Source organism: Arvicanthis niloticus, chromosome 8 (genome assembly GCF_011762505.2).
Source record: "Arvicanthis niloticus isolate mArvNil1 chromosome 8, mArvNil1.pat.X, whole genome shotgun sequence".
NCBI classification, from domain to species: Eukaryota; Metazoa; Chordata; class Mammalia; order Rodentia; family Muridae; genus Arvicanthis; species Arvicanthis niloticus.
In genome coordinates, this window is record NC_047665.1 from 73,347,487 (window position 1) to 73,368,754 (window position 21,268).

The 21,268-nt window shown below is 45.6% G+C and overlaps 1 protein-coding gene, 1 long non-coding RNA gene and 1 pseudogene across 3 annotated transcripts in view; all 3 read left to right on the forward strand.

Moving 5' to 3' along the window:
- The first annotated feature begins 1,227 nt into the window (after window positions 1–1,227).
- Window positions 1,228–1,903, forward strand: LOC117713417 (uncharacterized; annotated as a pseudogene).
- Window positions 1,904–8,553: 6,650 nt separating this feature from the next.
- On the forward strand, window positions 8,554–12,075 carry LOC143443378 (uncharacterized). The gene is made up of 3 exons (XR_013112322.1): window positions 8,554–9,028; window positions 9,448–9,503; window positions 11,558–12,075. It is a non-coding gene; the product is annotated as an uncharacterized LOC143443378 (long non-coding RNA).
- Window positions 12,076–20,271: 8,196 nt separating this feature from the next.
- Svil (supervillin) overlaps window positions 20,272–21,268 on the forward strand; it is a 192,062-nt gene continuing 191,065 nt past the window's right edge. For both annotated transcript variants that reach the window (XM_076939619.1, XM_076939620.1), the window contains exon 1: window positions 20,272–20,616. The gene's annotated coding sequence lies outside the window, so the exon portion shown is untranslated. The remainder of the gene's footprint in view (window positions 20,617–21,268) is intronic.

Consider the following 21,268-nt stretch of genomic DNA (forward strand, 5'->3'; position numbering starts at 1 on the left):
TAAGGGGATGTTGGTAGAGCACAGTGAATTGTCTGAAAAGACACCAGAATTCCTGGCACTTCCTGGTGTGTTAGCTTGGACAGCCACCTAAGTTCTCTGTACTTCATTTCTTCACGTATAAATTGGGGATTATATTAGCACCACTTCCCACAATGCCAGTGAGTACTAGATGACATTATGCATGCATGGTAGTTTAGTGTCTCCCCAAAACTATGTTCACCTAGAACTTCAAGATATTTATTTACTTAATTAACACATTTATTTTGTGTGTGTATGCATATGTATGCATATGTTGTAGATGCCACGTGTGTGGGAGGGTACATGACCCTATCTATGCAGAAGTATGAAGAGGCCCAAGTAAGATGTCAGAAATCCTCTATATCTGTCTGCCTTACTCCCATGAGACAAAGTCTCTTACTGAAGCTGGAAGGAGGCTGCTGCCAGGAAACGCTGGTGATCTTCCCCCTCATGCTGTGCTGGGGCTAGGTGCATGTGGCCATGGCCAGCTATAGGTGGTATCCGAACTCAGGTCTTCAGGCTTGTGCCACAAGTTCTCTTCCTCACTGAGACATCTCTCCAGCTACTCTTTATTTAAAATCTAGCCTTAGTAGATGAAATGAGTCAAGATGTGGTCATACTGAATTAGGGTGTAATCTAAATTCAGTCACTAGTGTCCTCCTAAATGAGGGGAATGCTGGGAAAGAGGACATGTTCGTTCTCTTCAGTGATATAGCCACTGTGAGATGCCCAGACTCCTGGATAAGGTCACTTGTCCAGCTTCCTAGCCCATCCTCCTGGAAGCACTCCCAATGAAACTCACTTCTAAAGAGAAGGAGCCTAGCTGGGAAGAGGAAGGGGATCAGCGAGGGGAAGACAAAAGGTGACAGGCAAATGCCATCAACATACATATATACATGTATGAACATATCCTCATGAGATTCACTATGCATAGTTAATATATTAATAAAATCTCTTGAAAAGGCAATATAACAAATGTATCATAAAAATGTTCACTGATGTACTAATTCCATTCAATTTTATATTAGCCTCAAGTGCTGATCTAACATGTAAAGAAAACTACATACTAATGATTTATAATGTGAAAATTTTTTTTAAAATATTGAAGGTTAGTAACAACCAATATAGCACATGTCTCAAATAGCCTTCTAGACTGATATAAAAATACTTGTCATGAAGTTTATATAACAATATTTTTAAAAGACCTGATGTGGGTACTGGGACCTGGGGAGCTTCACCAACACTGTGCTGTATCAGGGACATGCCTACCCTATGTGGGACATGGACATCAGCCCCTACAGCCTGTACTTTGCCAGTGGGTCCCATGACTGAACCGCCAAGCTGTGGTCTTTTGATAGGGTGTACCCACTGAGGATCTATGCAGGACACCTGGCAGATGTGGACTGCGTCAAATTCCACCCCAATTCAAATTACCTAGCTACAGGTTCCACTGACAAAACTGTTCGGCCATGGAGAGCCCAGCAGGAGAACTTGGTGCGGCTCTTTACCGGTCACCAAGGCCCCGTGCTCTCTCTCTCCTTTTCTCCCAATGGTAAGTACTTGGCATCTGCTGGTGAGGAGCACCAGTTAAAGTTGTGGGACTTGGCCTCCGGGACGCTTTTTAAAGAACTGAGAGGCCACACAGACAGCATCAACAGTCTGGACTTTAGCCCGGACAGCGGTCTGACCGCTTCTGCCTCCATGGACAACACTTGTGCGTGTCTGGGACATCAGAAGCACATGCTGCAACACACCTGCTGACGGCTCTTCCGGTGAGCCCTTGGGTGTGAACACTGGGCAGATGAGCAACGTCCTGAGTGTAGAGTTCATGGCCTGCAACCTCCTCCTGGTGACTGGAATCACACAAGCGAATCAAGAACATTAAGTTTTTATCCAGGTGGCAGACTGGGTGGGGCTGGAAGGCGGGTCACAGTCCAGGACTTGCTAAAACTGAATCAGTGATTGCAAACGAGCCCTCCCCTCCCCCCACACGCACTCAGCACAGCCCTGGTGCACAAGACTCCTGTTGAGAGCTGGGATGCTCCCAGGCATGAGGCCTCCTGCTTCATGCAGGCTCCTTGCTTTTGCATCTGTCTCTACCCAGTGGGTGGACAGTTGCAGAACTCTCCCTATAGCAGCTATAGACAGCCTCTCCTGTGCCTGCCCCCTGAGGGAAGAGGGGACAGGAACTAGGAAAGGAAGGGATGACCTGGCAGTCTTTCCTTTTCCATAAGGATAAAACCAGGATTTTTATCATTATAATTAATAATTTTATTATTGAGAAGAGAAAACCTAGCACTGGCAGCAAGTGACTCCTGGCACTGCTGGCTATAATACTTGGAGTTTTGAGGTTCAGGGAATTGAGACTTGGCCCAGTGTATCAGGAGAAAGGGGCACCATATGCTGTGCTTCTGTGAGCAGGCAGGTGGCTCCTGAGCACGGGCTCCTGCAGTGATGGTGGCAAAGGTGTTCTTCATTGGCTGCACTTCTGTCAGCAACTGTACCCTGGGGAGAAGCACTGAGGTGGGCAGAGGGCGGGCCACAGCACTGCATCAGTTACCCAGGGTTCCATCCCTACACCATAAACAAAATTTTGATAAAGAATAATTTTGAATAAGTCACAAGATAGACTTAAGAAGTGCTGGATTTAAAGATGACTGTTTATTCCAAGATGTGACTTGTTGGTCGCCTTCTCCTTCATGAACTACGCCCTCCTCACTGCAGTGTCGATGAATCACGAGTGCGCACGCACAAGTATCGACCGTGCTCTAAAGACAAAGCAAGTTCTGATGTCTGCAAAAGGATTAAATACTTTTGTTTTCCAAAAAAGCAAAAAAGACCTTATGTATCAACCATTAAAGGAATTAACTCAGTAACTGAAAAAAAAAAGAGAAGAAGAAGAAGAAGAAGAAGAAGAAGAAGAAGAAGAAGAAGAAGAAGAAGAAGAAGAAGAAGAACAACAACAACAACAACAACAACAAGAAGAAGAAGAAGGAGGAGGAGGAGGAAAAGGAGAAAAGAAGGAGAAAAGAAGGAAGAAGAGGGAGAAGCTGCATCCATGAAACCTCCAAATGACAGTCACCTAGAAGAACCCAGCCTGAGACCAGCTGATAGGTCAACACAGATGGGGAGATCTCCCAATGTCCTACCCTGGATTAGGAGCTAGAGTCAAAGGTAGTGGGAAGAAAAAGAATCAGTCTTCTCCTGTGATGACTTCTCACAGATCAACCAGTCCCACGAGGTCAGCTCTAGACGTGGACTCACATGAACAACACGGGATGGACGCAGAATGTTGTATTTATATATGCACATGTATGACTGTATCCATAGCAGTCATCACAGGAGAAAAGATCATGAATTTGAATAGGATAGGCAAGGGCACACAGAAGAGTTGAAGGGTGGGCAGGGAGGGGTGGAAATGATAGAAATATAATACTCATGTAAAAATTCTTTTAAAAAACACATAATTTTAAAAGGGTGGGGAATATAGAGGAATAAATAGACACACAAGACTGAGGCTTATATAAAATTGAATTGAATTAGTACATCAGTGAACATTTTTGTGATACATTTGTTATATTGTCCTTTCGAGAGATTTTATTATTATATTAATGGATGGCGAGAAAAGTTGACTTCAGTGTGATGAACTACAAGCCCAAGACTGTCAGATCTTGCCCATGACCATGGATGCTGAGACAGACCAGGATTCTTCTCTAGTGTCTCCAGAGTGAACTTGGACCTACTGTCCCTTGATTTTGGATTTGTGACCTCCAGAACGATGAGATTTTTTTTTCTGATGTTTTAAAGTAGGGTTTTTAACAGCAGCCCCAGGAAACAAAAATAGCATTGTCATTATCCTGCTGGTTCTAAACAGCTTACCAAGGGTCAATGCCAACAATTAACTGTTAGTCAAACCTCTGTGACAATCATTCTAATGGGAACCTTCTCCCTGGCTGTCCTCATCCTGCCCAGTGTTGTGTAGTAGAACCTACACCGCATCTTAACTTACATTACAGCCCCTTGCTCACTTGTGTTCATAAGACAGCAACGCAGGCTGGATTCAGCACCTGTATCTATGGCAGCCCTACAGCACCACTGTCACATCAAGCAAGAAATGCTTGAGTACTTAGAAGAGGCCAGGAGCAAAGCCAGTCACAAGGCCATAATAATTGAGAGCCATGCCCTCTGTCCTCCATTGATGAGCATTTTGAGAGGACAGAGAAGGCAGATGAATCACTACCATGGGCCTAACAAGCATGGAGCTGCAGGAGGAGGGCAGGACCTCGTCTGTGGAAGCTCAGGATAGACTTGGCTCAGGAAGGCACCTTTTAGCTGAGCCTTGAAGTACAACTGAGCCAGGTTCCCAGAGTTGTAAGTGAATGCAATTTCCAGGCACAAGCCAAGACCAAATTGTACCTGATACTTGGGAGGAAGGCTGAGACAGGAGGCTCTTAAATTGGGGGCCAGATTGAATTAAATGGTGAGACATGCTCTCTCCCTCTCCAGACAACAGATGATAATGTCTAATACTAAAGATTTTGAACTATATTCTATAGAAATAAAAGGAAACATGATCCATTGCAAACTCTATCCAGTTGATTATTCAGGGGCACATGGTTGCTTGTTCCTCAAAGGGAGCTTTTACTGCAAAGGCTCATTGCAGAGACATTGACCTGGTAGCTACTGGATCCTTGGCTCTCCCTGGCTTTTTTAAGTCTCTAGACTACTCTAAAACATCTGGAATCCTTCCACATGCTGTTCCATGAAGTTGTTTGGACACAGAGTCAAGCGACAGGAAACCCAGTAAGCAGACAATTTCTAGGAGTTTGTGATAGTCACTAGATGCCAGTTAGGGTTTGCGCAGGAAAAATAGCCCAGGGAGGAGCACAAAGGACCATCCACAGTTATGGTCTTTCTTCCTGGAACTGTGAACACACCAGGGCATTGGAAAAAGGTTAGTGGAGCAAGCCTAGGCCCCCTTAAGTGAGCTGTGCAGAATTTCCAAGAGCTCTGTATGCCACCCATGACCCAGCACAAACACTGGGGGCTTAAGATGGTGGAGAGACAGCTCCTAGCCAAGGTCCAGCCACCGTCAACACTCTGGGACAGCTCCAAGGACTCAAGGTTGCCTTGATAATGTTGTAAACAGAGATTCCTTAATGTAGTCTACTCATTATATGATATTTTTATAGCAGTGTTTTCTACATGTTCATTTTTTTTAAAAAAAATCAACTTTGTTGAGTGTGAGTTAAATGTAATAAAATCTGCCTATTTCAAATGTATGTTCTGATGAGTTCTGACAGGTTCATACCCCCCAATTAAGCCACCATTGGGATCATCCCAGTAGACTCTTTGAGTTGCTTCCCACTCACCCTCCTCCCTCTCCAGCTCCAAGCAGTCTCTAAGATGCTTTCTGTCAGTATAGATTAGCTGTGTCACTTTTGGAATTGCAACACATGAAGTGACACAGTATATATTCTTTGACGTGTTAGGCTTCTTTTATTCAATGCCATGTTTTTAATATCTACCCTTCCACTGTGCATATTACTGGGATCCGTTCATCGTGGCTGGCTAACAGTTTGTTGTATGAACATACTTCAGTTTATTTTTTCACCCTTTAACAGGATCAGGGTCCACTCCACGTTTGCCCATCGTGAATTAAGTTTTTGTGAACATGTGCCCACAGGTCTGTGGACATACAGTTCCATTTCTCCTGGGTAAGTAATAGAAGGATTCCTGGGCATTCTTTAAAGTGTAGCTTCAAGGTTGAAGAACTTGAAGAAAAAAAAAAAGAAGCCATTCCCCACAGTGGTCACACAATTTTCTCACCAACAATGTGTAAAACACTCCCATGTTTTGCGTCCTTGCCAGTGTGGCTTTGGAGTTCATATGTACTAACTGCAAACATTCTGATGAGTGTGTAGTGATTTCCTTTGCACATCTAATTTACAGGCCCTTAATAACAAATATTATTACGTATTTTTCCGTGTGTAAGTGGCCATTCACCCAACATTTTATATAAAGAGTCTTCTCAGATTTTTTTGAATCAACTTTTATTTATTTATTTTTTTTAATTTTATAGTAAGCTTTGAGATCCGGTTTTAGTATAGATCTGCAAGTTTTCGAGTTTAAAATGTTTTCTCTCCATCATTTTGAGGTCTTTATTGTTCATGTTCCATACATGTCTTGTTAAATGTGGCAATAATGTTTTGCTTTTTATATATGATATTTTATTATAATTTATATTATCCATGACTTTGTCTCACTTGTTGTTAATTTACAAAGGCACTGAGCAAAGAACATGTATTATCCAAAAGTTGTCTTAAAATGTCCTGGAGAAATTCACAGAGGAAAATGGTACACACACAAAAAAAATGGCTTACTTTAAAGGAAGTCCTCAGACTAAGTTAAGACAGAGGGAGCCTTGGGATAAAATTTAGTCAAATTTAGAGACCAAGGTTCAGTTAGTCTGGCTTTATGGAAAGAGAAGGTAAAGGCCTTTGAAGAGGGTCTGAGGGATGTTTCAGTGGATAAAGTATTTACTGTACAAGTCTGAGTACCTACATTAGAGTCCCAGTACCCAGGTCAGTGCAGGTATGACCGTGTGTTCTGTAATTCCAGTACTAGAGGGTTCCCTAAACATGTTAGCTAGCCACCCTAATAGATGACCCGTGAGCTCTAGGCTCCTTGGAGAGAGCCTGCATCAAAAATAAGGTGGAAATTAATAAAACAGGATAGCCAGTGTTGACCTCTGATCTCCACACCTACATGTATACGTATGTTATTGTGTGACAAAACTATTCCTGGAGAGAAGCAGCATATATGTCTACTCACCCCAGATAGGAAGTTCATGACAACCAAAGTAAGGATACAACCAAAGTCCAGCCTGGTGAGTCAACGAGTTTTATTGGGGTTACTTACAGGATGAACTTAAAGTAGCAGATATGACTCAAAGACAGCTGCATCCCCAAGATCCACCCCAGCATGGATGACCACTCACAAAAGCTGGGAGCCTGGACACACTGCTCAGCCTGTAGGTAGCTCAACAGGTTGAAAACTGTCCTTGCCATGTGACTCGGTTAGTCTAAACCCCCAACCAAGCAAGCAACTAGACTGGTTTTTGCTTCTCCCAGGCAGCTGGTCTGGTCTGAAAGTCTTCTTACTAACCCAGCTCCCTTATCAGACAGGAACTCTCAGCCTTTTATTGCTTACTGTCATAGGGAGGGGCCTAGTGGATCTGGTAAGTTTTGGGAGCTTCTGAAGCTACTTTGAGTTTTTTGTCTTTCTGTTTAATGAGCTTCTGGTAGGACAGAAGTAGAGCAGGAACTGAAGTAGAGACCATTGGGGAATATTGTTTACTTGTTTATTCCTAATGGCTTGCTCAGCCCGATCTCTTATACAACCCAAGGCTACCTGCCCAGACCCCACCCTGCCTATAGGCCAATCTGAAAGAGGCAATTCCTCAGTTGAAATTTCTTCTTCCTAGATATATCTAGGCTTGTATCGTGTTGACAAAACCTAGTTAACACTCACCTGAATCTCCATGCAGGTCCGGGCTAGTCCACCAAACTGTCACCATGCTCTTCCACTCATCTTCAGTAGCATTTCCCATCACCACCTGTGTTTGTAGCATACCCTGTCTGTTTATGAGGAACTTTATTCATAGCTTGTACATAACTGTATTTTTTAATGGTGAAACATAACATTTCTCCCATGTTTCTGGGTCTCCTGCTACTCTGAGGGTAATTTTACTTCACTTATCGTTTTTTCAATTTCCTGTTTGACTTTGCCTCCAAGCTTCTAAAATCAACCTGCCTTTTCTGCCATCACTATCTGGGTCCCAGAATAACCTCAGTAGCAAAGTTCCCCAGGCTGAGCTCACAACCTTTTCTGCTTTCCCGTGTCTACTTTATCTGGGTGAATCCATTCGCTATTCCTTGAGTTGAAAAAGCCAGATGTGCACAGCCATCCTTATACCCACATCACCCACGCCACTGCCATTCTCTACACCCATGTCACTCAATGATTTCAGTTTCTGCATTTCCAGGAGTTCCCAGTGTTCATCTCTTCTGTCTGTCATTGCACAGAGCCAAGCTTGCAGTGCCCTGTCTGCAGCATGCTTACGGCACACTCACTGACCTCCGTACCTGCTACTCTCTGGAACAGCAGAAATTGTGGCCTCACACACACACACACACAGGCATGCACACACACAGACACACGTGCACAGAGGCATGCACACAGACATACACACAGGCACACACACAGACACACACACACAGGCACACACAGGTACACATACACAGGCACACACACAGGCATGCACACACAGAGTCACACACACGCTCACCCACAGTCTTCCTTTACTTGTGGAAATAAGACCCCAATCCCTAACATCTTCTGCACCCCCTGTGTTGTCTCCAGCTGCTGGCCTTACCAGCGTTTTCTCATTATTTTCTACGTTCCAGCCATACTGACCCCACAAAAACAAAAACCAAACCACAATAGTTTTATTTTGAAATGATTTCAGATGTATAAAAAAGTTGCAAAAATGGCACAAAGGTTTCCTGTATGCCCTTTGGCCAACTTCCCCAAGTATGAACATCTTACACAAGCATGGTGCAACAGTCAAAACCAGGAACTTAACACGAAGCTCACTGCTACTCGGCCATATGCAGGCATGTTTGGACTCCCTTTTGGTTCAGCACCTCCCAGTCTTTTCCAGCCTAGCGTGCCCCTTGAACTTCTCATTGTATGACCGTGGTGGTCTGGAAGAACGCAGGGAGCTATCTAACAGCACAGTTTCCAAGATCTAAGCTGATGTTTTCTTATGTTGGAATTCAGGTTCTGTATTTTGGCAAGGATGGGTCAGAGGTGATGTGCTCAAATACATTGTATCAGGAGGAGCAGTTACCAACCTCTGCCAGGACTGGCGATGTCTACTTTGAGCCCTTTCTGGAGAAGAAGCCTGAAAGCCCTGCCCTCTCTTTTGGTGGGAGAGATATTTTGGGTCTGTATAATCCTTCTTTTTCTCATTATGCATGTTACTAATTTTAGCAACAATTAATAATCCTCATGTGCAATAATCATCACTGTGGTACTTGCCAAACCCTGGTTTTCTATTTCTATCACTCAGCCTCTCGTTGTTCACTGGGATTCAGATGACACTGATCTGGTTCCTGCGTGTTTATTCAGCCTTGTGTACCGCCATGGACTTGCGCTTGTCCCGCCCAGACATTGTCTACTTTATCACTGCACATGTTCTCTACTTATCTTGCTCTTGCTGCTTCTCACTGCCTTAAAACCAATCTGCCCCAGGGCCTTTAAACACACTGGCCTTTAAACCACAAATAGTCTTTTAGTCTTCCATGTGCAGTGGGGCAGCTGGAAAACTGCATCATGTGTGGCATGCTCAGATTGTCTTTTCAGGCCACTTGTCCAGTTCTCAAGTGGATGTCACCATTTACAGGACCAGTCTCCATCAGGTAAGAACCGTTGAGGTCATACCCAGCCTGGGGACTTTTGATCAGCTGAATTGGCCAGAGGTGAGAAATATATGAATATTGATTTTAAAAGATAGACCTCTCTGGAAAAACTCAAGAGATATGCAATGTTACACGCCCGTGAAGAATCAGATATGTCAGTGATCTTGGGTCTCTGAGCATTTGCTCTACTTGCCTGTTTGGGAGCTCTCAGCACCATGAGTGCTGGCAAAGCCTTAGAGTCCTGTAGTTACAGCAGTAGCAGAGGGTCTGAATTTTAGCACCTCGTGCATCTGTTCCCATAGAGATGATGGGGACACACCCAGTGACCCGTAAGAGCAGAAACTCATGCTCAGTGAAGAACTCAAGTCTTTTGTAAGGAACACCAGGCTGCCTGCTATGCTCTGTGAGAGACCTTACCTGTCTGTCATACTGGACAGAAAGTATGCCCAGCTTTGGTCCAGAGGGGGATTCATCTTCTCTTAAGAAAGTAGAGGCAAACCTGTTCTTTTCTTTAAAGGAATCACATTGGATCTGCCAAGGCTGCCCACTGTACAGACAGCACAGAATAAAAGACAGCTGGCCATTAGACAGACAAAACAAGACCAGAAAGGGGAGGGGATATTATCTCCATGATGCTTTTCTCTCCCTCCTTATCAAAGCCTGACCTTGATGACTGTTATACACATGCAGTTTCTGAAGACTCTTGTAGACAAGGGCACACAAGTCACTTGGCCTCTGCACAGAACTCTGAGGTGTTGCTCAGCCGGGCAACCTACGTAAACGAATCCTTGGGCTGATGCCTATCCCTATCCGGACACATCCTGTGCCGACCAGTTTTTGTCCACCTGACATACAAACACTAGAGTCACCTGGAAAGAGGGAACCTCACTGAGGTGTTGCCTCCAACTGTCTGTCTGTGGGTATATCTGTGGGCCATTTTCTTAGTTAATGATTGATGTGGGAAGGTTCTGGTTTGCATGAGAAGGTAGCTGAGCAAGCTAGGGAAAATGAGCCAGCAATGGCTCCTCCATGGTTCCAGCTTGATCAGACCTCCCTGGATGGACTGTAAGCTGCAAGCTGGAACAAGCCTTTCCCGTCCAAGTTGCTTTTGGTGTTTTTATGACAGGAAGAGAAAAACAAACTGGAGCACATAGGTTGAAGTCATTTGGGGGGGGGGGGGGAGGAAAGAGGGGATGTCCTGTGGGCTGATGGGAGGAGTGTGCGCCATTTTTGATTTCTCACTCTTGTAGTGACTATTGTTAATGTGTCACCACACACCTAGAATACTGCAGACATTCAATAGATGTGAACTATTGTGCCAGTCAGAACAAACACACTTTCCTGGGAGTAGCAAACCTTCTCTATATCCAAGTGTGATTTTGTTCTTTCCTGTTTGTCACTGTTGGTGGCCTGGAGGATCCATGGTCGAGGCTGACAGATTGTTGGAGAATTGGTGTCCTTCATGACTGAAGTAAAGAACCACGTAGAACCAGCCCTGGCCATAAACACTCTGTCAGCACTCACAAGTGTCTTCGCTCCTAAAAACCATGAGCAGATGCTGTCACATGACCTTACTACGGATCCAAGAGCACAGTGGTACCATGTTCCCCAATGACAGAGAGATGGAACATTTGGGGACCAGCATGAGGCAACAGCTTTAATTATAATTGTTAAGATTATAATGAACACATCCTCTGCCCGAGGACATTAGCCTGCTCCTTCAGTGATCCTCCTACCTCGGCTTCCTCCTCTTCTCCATCCTCTCTTCTCTTCTTTTTCTGGTAACAAAACATTAATTCTGTTCAGGGTTTACCCAAAACACAATTGCCAGCCCAGGGAAGGCAGGATCAGCACCCCTTGTGTGGTCTTGCACAGGCCTGACTAGTCAGGGGTCCTGCCCCCTCTCTGCTGGTCTGGCTCTGAGATAAACACATGCAATACAGGACTGTGACATGTGCAGAAAGCTCTTGAAGCTCCTGGGAGCTTGGAGATGACTTAGGACTGTAGCCACAAAGAACTGGCAGAGGGGAATGTTTGTTTCTTTCTTCTTATAGATACTGACCAGTGCAGAGACATCGCCAGGAATGAGATCCATCATTCTTGCCGATTATATTACAAAAGGAACCCACAGAGAAACAGAGCCACCAGCCCAAGGCAATGTTAACCACCACCCCTGTGATGGCTATCCTTGGTTGTCAACTTGACTACATCTGGAATCAACTAAAACCCAATGGTTAGGCATGACTATGATGGACTTTTTTTTTTCTTAAGTAAATCCTTCGGAATGGAAAGACCCACTTCTAATCTGGATCTTTGAGGTGGGAAGATCCACCTTTAATAGAGGCTACACTTTCTGCTGGCAGCCTACATAAAGGAAAGGAAGAAGGAAGCTTTCTGTCTTTGCCTGCTTGCTCTTGTTAGCAAGACCATTCCTTCACTGGCACTGGAGCCTACTTCTTCAGGATTCTGGTGTATACTAAAGACCAGCTGAGACATCCAACCTTTGTGAACTGAACAACTACTGGATTCTTCCATGGGTAGACAGCCACTGTTGGACTTACTGGACCACTCCTGTAAACCAGTTTAATAAATCTTCATATATATATATATACATATATACATGTGTGTGTGTGTGTGTGTGTGTGTGTGTAGGGGGTGTATCATTCTACAAGTTCTGTTCCTCTAGAGAAGCCTGGCAAATACAACCCCCAAGACTTGCCATTGTTATCTTTTCTTCTCTCTCAAAGCCAGGATGAAGAGGATTTTGTTACATTATCTGAAAGTGGCCAGATTAATACTTATCAGTTTCCTGATGACCTTGGCAAAGACTGGCAGGGTGGAGCGAAGCGATGGCAGAGCTGGGGACAATTGTCTCACATGTTGTAAGAACGAACCCCTCAGGGGCAACAATTGGGAAATCTTCATGACGCCCTAAGGTATACCAGCAAACGTATTCACCTGCCACTCCCAATCAAAAACCTTGAGCCTTAATCCCTGACACAGGGACACTTTACTGGCTGAAGTCTGTCTGGTCTCTCAGGAAAGATCTTTGTATTGTTTGGAGGAAAGCTGTGTTCCTGGCTGATTAGCTACAAATTTTGCTCTCCAGCACAGATTACCTACTGGTTTCCTTTGAGCACGGCTAGTGGGATGCTTTCATACAGTTTAACTATAAGCTTTAAGGACAATGTCTTGACATATTCCTGCAGTTTTACCACAAGCCTCCTCTTGGTTGTACCAGCTCAGTTGCTGCCTGAAGACCATGATCAGGCCAGAAAGCCTTTGCTGCCCCATTAGGCTGGGATGGATTCTCATACTCTCAGCGTGGCAGCTAATCGAGCCTGTTGGCTTCTGCCTCCATTTTCTACTTCGAAGAGTATCTATTTAGGGACGGGGTTGGGGGCGGGGGGCTGCTTAATCAGCATCCTAGAGGAAGAAAACAATTTATTTTCTGGGTTTTTTCCTGTTAATATCGAAAAGAACAATATCTTATTCTACAAACCTGGCACACTGACTAGAATCCTGGCTTATAGTTAGGGGAGTTTTTCAAGGGCAAAATTGCTGCTTTTGATAAGTAGGATGGACTGGTAAGATGCTTCTTAATTGTGATAGCTAGGTGACGGGCAGAGGCATGAAGGTCTGAAGCCACAGAAGCATTGTTACCCTGGGTACCAGCTGTCTTCAGATGGGAACAACTTCATTGTTGCTGTGGGCTTTGCTTTGCCTTAGATTTGGCTTTAGAGATGTTCAGGACACTTTAAGACCACGTGGACCATTGTCAATCACAGTGTCTGAATCTGTTGCAGGGTCCCATGTGGAGTCACCAGGAAGCTGTTAGCTCTCTTCTGTGCTGGACAAGTAGAAATAGTATCTTTAGACCAATGCTGCAGCAGGTAGAGTGGCACTGTCACACTCACTCATTTGCTACTGTCACTTAGATACTTCTGTGCTGACATAAAAATAAGCATAAACATCAGAGGTAGGGATGGTTCAGTGGTAAGACTGCATACTGTAAGGGGATCCCTAGCACCCAAATGGAAGCAAAGCCTCCTCATGTGTATACAACCCCAACATTCAGGAGGGTGGGGTTGAGACGGGGTCTTTGGAGCTTGCCAGTATCCTGTCTAGCTGAAACAGAGAGCTTTAAAAGTAGGATGCAGAGTGACAGGAGACAGTATGTTGTGTCCTCCTCTGACCTCCTCATCCCATACATTATCCTTCACATGCACACATGTGCACATTACACATACACACACACACACACACACACACACACACACACACCACCACCACCACCACCACCACCACCACCACCACCACCACCACCACCACCAAGGGTCCAAAAGAAATAACAAATGGACTTTCAAGACTTCAGAATACAGAAGTATGTCTTTCTGAGAGCTTTCTTTCCACCCTATCTCTTAACTGGGTCCTTTCTCCTCCCTCGTCACAGCTGAGCCCTTTGTTTCTTGTCTGAGCACCCGCATATGTTACAGCGATCACTTTGAGGAACACACTTCAGGGGATTCATGAATAGCCAGTGGCAGGATGTCAGATAATTAACTTGGGAATCCTGGGCATTATTAGGAAGAGAACCCCAGGTGCAGAGAATTACTTTCATACAGAGCAGTTCAGAGTGGCTGCAAAGGGGCCACACTGTGTGTTGGTAAACACTCTGCAGAAGCATTGTAGCCTACACTTGTGACCCCAGCACTCAGCAGGAAGAGGAAAGAAAAGCATTGAGTTCCAAGCTAGTCTGGTATACATAATGAGACTCTGTTTCAGAAAACAAAACAAAAATCAGGACATCTTCATGCTTCACTTGCCAGCAAATATGGGGAAAGGCCATGTGCCCTGTCAGCTCCGACACAGAGATGCTGGGTGAGTCCGTCTCCCCAGCATTTTGCATGGGTCCTAAGGAGTTCAGTAACTTACTAGAGCATAGACAAGGAATGTGTTGACGAACTTTATATGTACCACCCCAGCTTCCACACATAGATGTCAACACTGAATAAAATCCACATGTGCTATTGTCAAATAGATGATATCCTGAGGGACAAGGGCTGAAGTTTAAGTGATAATGATTAAGAATATTGCCAATAGGTATTATCTTTAGGTAAATTGACTTAGTAGTCTCGGTTCTCTACAACTGCCCTGAGAAGTGGGCACTACTGTCCCCAAGTTACAGATTTGGGGACTGACCAACAGATCACTGATCAAGAATGACATATGCCTTCTGTCTCTGTCAGTTTCAGAAGACAGCAAACTATAAGACCAAACTAGAAAGCAGATGGCAGGTCACAAAGGCTGGATGGAGGAAGTGACAGGGAGGCAGTTTTTAAACATGTCATTTCTTGGAGTCACCTATACATTTTGTCAGCAGCTAAAACCTTTATTGTGGACGGCTTGGCCTCTTTAAATCCCTGAAGAGTATAATGGAACTGGGCATCTGGTTTTTACAACCCATGTGACCAAACATAGCATGCTCCTATGCACAGGGATTCAGTCAGCCAGTCCTTCAGCACCTGAGAGCCTGTATCAATTTTAGTACCATTTGGTTAAAGGCAAACACAGTGCCATATGCACCAGCACTCCAGCTATTGTAGAGGTTGAAGCAGGAGGCTCACGGGAGCCCAGGAGCTCCAGGCCAGCCCGGGTGGCATAGTAAGATCCTTCTCTTCTAGCTAACACACACGTTCATTTCACTGTGTGTCCTTCCAACAGCTAAGCATGTCATCTAAGTATTGTTAATTGTAAAGTTACCACAGAGAGTGGAAAACAAAATAAAACAGGGGTATCTTCTTTGCATTTAGAGATATAAAATACAATCTAGCTGACACCCACCCGCTTGGTTTCAATGGCTAAGACAGGCCCAGTGTGAATAATAACATCAAAGAGTAGTCTGGCGTACAGGAAGTTTTCACAACCACTCCTCCTGATCCTGTCTTCAAATCTGAAGAAGAAAAAAGAGAGACTAGAACCCATTTTTAAGTTTTGTTAAAACTCATGCTTATCCAAGCATGATTTTTCTCAGACTCCACTTCTCTTACAAAAACAAGACATACTGGCATAGTGACATCCATGGGCAAGTTCATTTCTATTGAGAAGCGGGGTTACAGGAACTGGCTTTTAAAGATTTTTCTTTTAGAATTTTGCTTGTTTTCAGTTCACCTTATATGTCTTCCTTTTAATTTTTTTTTTTCATCCACATTCATCCTGGTGTTCAAGTCTCAATTCTAATTTGTCCAGGCCAGAATAACCAAAGCAATGAGAAGCTATCCTAGCAATCATAGGTAACCTTTGTTTACATGGCAACGGTCTTCAAACAGACTCTAAACTTCAGGATAGGGAGGGAGAACATTGCCTTCTGAACACTTGTGGGCTGGGTCTTGCTTACCCATTTAAAGGCATCTAAGATGTTGGAAATACTTGGCATAGCGATCAGGGTTGTAGTTTCCAAGGTCCACTTGTTATGTTCCCTTGTTACATAACCCTATCTCGTTCTGCCTCTGCCTATGGTCTTCCAGACTAGACATTAATAGAGCTGGGGCACTGAACACATTACACTTCAGAGGACTCTGAGCTTTCTGCAGCGGTCCCAACATAGTGAGGACTACTTTTACTTCTACAAAGCACAGCTCAATAACACACTTGCAGCCTGGGCTGTTACTGATGCAAACTGGGTTAGCAAGCAAGTCACTTCTCACCCATGTTTGGGAACTTCAGTCAACTGGAGCTCCTCCTGGCAGTGAACTGGGTCTCCCTCTGCTTTTCAGAATCTTGTATCTTCTCACCCCTTAACAGGATCTTTCCCATCTCACACATTTGCATTTGTCTTCAGTCCACAGAAGCCTTACAGGGCAACCTACTGTTTGTATAGACAACACTGTAGTTTTAGTATCTGCTTTGTTGTTCCTTCCTTGATTAAAAGTCTGCCCCAGACCAACTCCTTCCAGATAATATTCTCTGCTTAACTGTACCCTTTCTCTAGCTGCCTAAAGCAGGAACACTCGGGCTTTATAATCATGACCCACAGGAAGAAACAAGTTTGATGACAAAGGAACACACACACACAGTCACACCCCTTGAAGATATAGTAAACTCAAATACTTTATTCAGGATGCACCTCGATTTTTTTTATTTCTAACTTTGCTTCATAAGAAATACGATAAATCAAGCATGGTGGTTCCTGCTAGTACCCCCAGCACTCAGGAGGCCAAGGCAGGAGGATCAGGAGTTCATGGTTATCCTGAGCTATGCAGTGAATTTTAGGCCAGCCTAAGCTACATAAAAATATGTCTCAAATAATTAAAAATGGGGTTGGGGTGGGTCAATAGGTGACATCACCCTGAGAAGTTGACTCTCCAGGAGCTGCTCAGTGGAGGGGAGAACAGACTCATCAAAATTGTTCTCTGGCCCTCAAGCATACTGTCGTACATGTACCTTTCTGCAAATTGATCTATAGATAGACAAATAAATAAATAAATATAATAAAATTAAAAGGGAGAAAAGAAAAAGAAGGTAGTGTGTGGTTATATAGCAGATTTTGGGGTCAGTAGACTGAAAACCCCTGTCCCAGAAGCCCTGAGGCTACAGAAGTAATGGAGGGCAAAAGATAGCAGAAAGTGGGAGGGGACTTATGGGAGAATTTTCCCCAAGTATTATAAAATCAGGGACTGTTTCAAGTAGATAATTTGCAGATAAATGCTATTTTTTTTTTACCAACTATTCTGGATCTCCAAGACATCATTCTTTAATGTGTATATGTTATGTGCATAGATTTATACTATATAGATAGATGAATAGATAGATAGACAGACAGACAGACAGACAGATAGATAGATTTGTATATATCCATTTTAAATATTTTTGAAGCATCATGTCAAGTCTAGATTTCAGACTTCACAAAGTGGATATAAGGTCCTTGACCTCTGGGTGCTCATAGGAAAATTAGAGGAGGACACAGAAGAATGACCCGTGAACCAAGCCAATCTTCTCAGGGCTATGACTAGGGTTCACGTACAGAGTTATGGGCACCAGTGGGGACTCCCCAGGGTCAGCCCAGAAAGTGTGGGGGCCTCCTGAACATGGTGATTCCAGGAGGTGGCAAGAAGAGAGGAGACACCTTCTTTCATGATCTAGAAAGGTGCGAGTGTGGTGTTTGGATCTTGGGAGCTTGGGAGCAGGATCTCCTTAGACATGCAAGGAATCACATGACAATGGTCTCTGTGAAAAGAGGCCTGGGAGACCGAAGAGTCACCAAGCAGGCTAGGGTACTGACTAGCCTCCTGAGGCCCCAGGGGGAACCCATGCAGGGGCTTCAAGCAGGGCAACAGGGTTTATTTGAAATATTAGCAAAGGCAGAAGAGAGAGGATGTTGGCTGGAAAGCCAGGCTAGGGAGCGGGTCCTTCTAGGGCACAGTGCTAAAAGCCAGAGGAGAAATAGTGCAAATGACTTGGATGGCAGAAATGGTCGAGGGAACACAGAAGATGGGACCTATGAGAGGTGTCACAGATTGGGTAGCCGATGACAGGAAGCCAGCAAAGTGCAAACGTTGTGTCTGGGATTACCCTAGCATTCCCACCTCAGAGCTGGAGTGGGTTTGTATCACACTCAGTTCGGCTGGACTTCACTCAATTACTGAGTTTAGAGTGGCAGTGTGGTCTGAGATTCCTCTGACCTTGTCTGAAGTAACTACTGCTCTGATGAAATATCACAGCACAAAGGAAGTTAGGGAGGAAGGAATTTATTTGGCTTACACTTCCACATTGTAGACTATCATTAAAGGAAGTCAGGCCAGGAACTCAAACAAGACTCCTGGAGGCAGGAGCTGAGGCAGAGACCATGTAAGGTACTGCTTACTGGCTTGCTCTCTTGGGCTTGCTCAGCCTTATGGAACCCAGGACCATCAGCCCAAGGGTGGAACCACTCACAATAGGCTAGGCCCTTCCATATCAATCACTGATTAAGAAAGTGCCCTACAGGCTTGCCTGCAGCCTGATCTGACAGAGAAGCATTTTCTGAATTGAGAACAAGACTTTCGCTTGTGTCAAGGTGGCATTAAGCTAGCCATCACAGACCTGAAACATGAGGAGCCTGGCTTGAAGAAGGAGATAAAAATCACAAAGGAAGACCTGAAGAGGGAGCAGCAGAGTGTCAGGGCTGGGCCTTGAGAAGGTCTCACACTGAAAGAAGTGACTTACTCTGCAGAAGACCAGCCCCTCCTTAGCTTGACCTGGGCTCAAACACACCTCCACCCTCCTGCCTACCCCAGCAGCAGATTCCACAGGCACTCTGAGAATAAAGCAGGAAAGAAGCTTCCCTATGTGTATTTCAACACAGCCAGGGCTGTTGTTGGTGGCATAGGTTCCAGGCAGAGAGCACACTATTAAGGCAGACTGTTGAAGGGTGGCTCTAGCTCTGGGCTCACCCCAGGCGCCCCCCCCCCCCGCCCCCGTGTGTGTGTGTGTGTGTGTGTGTGTGTGTGTGTGTGTGTAAAACGAAGGCATTCTGAACTGTTTTGTGGTCAAGTAGATTCACATGTTCTTTTCTGAGTACTCTGTAAGCGCATAAATGTGAACTGCCTGTTTTTTTGTTTTGTTTTGTTTTGTTTTGACTACATTTTTACCTTCCTAGTGTGAGGGGTCCCTATCACTTTGGGTGTGTGTGTATGTCAAGTCCACAGGTCAGCCTAGGTGGTGGGAGGAGGGATAAAGAAAGAAAACCCTCAATGTCTTTTCTGGTATATTAGCACGGGAGTTTACAGCTATGGACTAGGATCCTGCCCACTTGGTCCTTGGAGATGCCAACCCTAAATACCCCAGAATGTTACTGCATTTGCGACACTGTCTTTAAAGGGGTAATTAAACTGCAACCAAGGTCATATGCTCCCATAAGAGATTTAGACACCGACAGAATCAGAGGGAAGACCCGTGAACACATGGGAAAGGGGCATAACCTGTCAACACCTTGATCTTGGACACCTGAACTCTGGAAATGCAAGAGAATAAACGCTTGGTGAAGAACTTCGAGTTTGGGATTTCTCCATAGGCAGCTCTACGCAAACAAATACACTTCTTTTCTATCCCCTTTATGGAGCTGCTCGCTGTGAGCTAGGAACAAACTCTGAAGAGAAAAATAAGAACTTAACACCCAGAGGAAGCGAGCAGGGATTGGAAGGAAGTTCATTTCTAACACTCTGCTCAAGCAGAGACGCAACATATTTTTCCACATTTAAATTTATCTATCGCTCTGTTCTTCACGCAGCGTTTTCACAAACTTTAACTCAGCATCACCTAGGAGCTTGTGAGAAATGCAAATTTCCTGGCCCCACCTAAAGACAGGGCGAATATGCGACCCGATGGGTGGGGAGGTGAAGGGCTGCAATCTTGTGGTTATCAGTTGCAAAGTTCCACCAACGAGCTTAGTAAGTTCCCCTGGACTCTGGTGGTCGTGGTGGGACTGGACTTTATACAGATGTGAGTGGCCTAGCAAGGTCGGTCACCTTGGCAAGTCTCTTGGTCACCCGGAGAGCTACAGGCTGCAATGTTTTCCTGGGTTGCCAATTCTTATCCCTAGAACCGATGGAAGCTCAAGCCAGTCGCTCCGGGACTCGGAGGTGAGTAGCTTCTCCGGCTCCCGGAAGCTTCGGGTAAAATAGAGCCCAGGGCTGAGTAGCCCGGGAGCAGCGGGGCGCGTGCGCGGGGCGCGTCCCCGACCCGGCCTGGGCGGGAGCGCGCCGAGGGGGTGGGTCGCACCGGCTCCGCTGGCCTGGCGCGCCATCAGAGCCACTCAGAGCGCCTGGCGGAGGACACCCGGGAGCCCCACAATTAATACCCGGCGCCTGCCCGCCGCTCCAGGATTCGCGTACCGGTTGTCCAGGAAGGAGGCGCTAGGTCAGTTCTGAGGCCGCAGATTGCTTTACTCCAAACGCATCTGCGTCCATCGGGAGCGGAGCAGAGCTCTTCGCGCACTTCTGGAGAGCGAGCGGGGGCTGAGGACCGTGCTGCTGACCCTGAGGTCCAGCGCGATCTTACGTTCCCCAGGCCTCCGGGTCCTTGTCGCAGGCACTGGGGCGGCAGGTGGGCGAAGGAGGCTGCGCAGGAGAGTGAGGTGAGTAGGATCGGGAAGTGTGTGTGTGTGTGTGTGTGTGTGTGTGTGTGTGTGTGTGTGTGTGTGTGTGTGTTTGGGGGTTGGGGAGGAGTCTCGGAAGACGTTCTCCCGGTCCGGAACGGGCCCTCGCTCTGAGATGTTCTCTAGACCGGACCCCTAAGTTTCTCTGTAGACCCGCGGGAGGCGGAGAGTTAAGCTGCTGAAGTGTGTTTATCCTTCCCGAGAGAGTGAGGCAGCCCCAGCCACTCCCCCCAGCCTGGGCTTCAGCTGTGACCCGACCCGGCGTCCCCTGCCACCGCACCTGGAGCTCTCCGGGAGCCTCTTCCTATGGGGAGACCTGGAATGTGACAGACTCCCGCTCTTTCTTTCAGTCTCTTTAGTTAAGCAGAGAGGCACTGAGACACAGACACAAACTTAGTTTGAACACTGTAAACGCCACACTTCCAGTGTTTTAAAATTGCACGTGCGTATTGTAGATTCGTCGTGGTTTTTTGGGGGGCACTGTAGTACCGGGTAGTGGTGGTTGGTGACAAGACTGGGCCTCATGGCCCGCAAGGGTGGCAACTCTGGCCTCGCGTGCCTGTTTTGGGGGCAGGCACAACTTTTAGGATCTGGCCCAGACGGATCCCAGCGTTCTAGCTCCTGCTCAGGA